This window comes from Plutella xylostella, chromosome 6 (genome assembly GCF_932276165.1).
Source record: "Plutella xylostella chromosome 6, ilPluXylo3.1, whole genome shotgun sequence".
NCBI classification, from domain to species: Eukaryota; Metazoa; Arthropoda; class Insecta; order Lepidoptera; family Plutellidae; genus Plutella; species Plutella xylostella.
In genome coordinates this window covers 9,668,840-9,669,559 of record NC_063986.1, presented here as the reverse complement: position 1 = coordinate 9,669,559, position 720 = coordinate 9,668,840, and the positions used below count along the sequence as shown (strand labels likewise).

The 720-nt window shown below is 32.4% G+C and overlaps 1 non-coding gene across 1 annotated transcript; it reads right to left on the bottom strand.

Moving 5' to 3' along the window:
- Positions 1-407: 407 nt before the first annotated feature.
- On the bottom strand, positions 408-479 carry Trnae-uuc. Its single transcript has one exon. It is a non-coding gene; the product is annotated as a tRNA-Glu (tRNA).
- Positions 480-720: the final 241 nt, after the last annotated feature.

Here is a 720-nt window from a genome sequence, read left to right as displayed (position 1 = left end):
TACACGGTTATCGGATCTTCGACATATTTGACAATTTCTATTTGCTCGTTCAATAATCCAGGCAGCAGTTGACGGAGATTGTGGACATTTGTCTCCATATTGGAGCCACACTCGACCCGCCCACATCCTGTTGAAACTACTAAAACTGAACAGAGAATTTGATGTCAACGGAACTAATTCACGCTTCATCCTCAATTTTATGACTTTTCAAATGAGGATAAGGACGTGCTAGTTTAATGGGCATTTATTTTAACCAACAGATATTTATAAATAGATACTGTTTATATTTTCTAAAAATCATCAGACATAATCAACAATATAGTTGTCGCAGTGATTGAAAAATAAAACAAGAACGAAAGAGAATAGAGAGTACCTATTATGTACTTAAGTATAAGAAATAAAATATTTTCCCGTACCGGGAATCGAACCCGAGCCTCCTGGGTGAAAGCCAGGTATCCTAGCCACTAGACCATACGGGATATGTATTGTGAACTGAATGTAGATATTAATTTTGGTAGTCATTAATGTTTTATAACATTGACAGACTATAATAAAATTGATACTTACATTTAGCGATAAGTTAATTGATTTTTTTTCGATATTTAATTGCATTTTTATCATAATGCTATTATATTATATACTTACTTACGAATATACCTAAGTATATACATATACTTACATATGGATTTCTAAGGAAAGTGAACACCATTTTAGGATTTA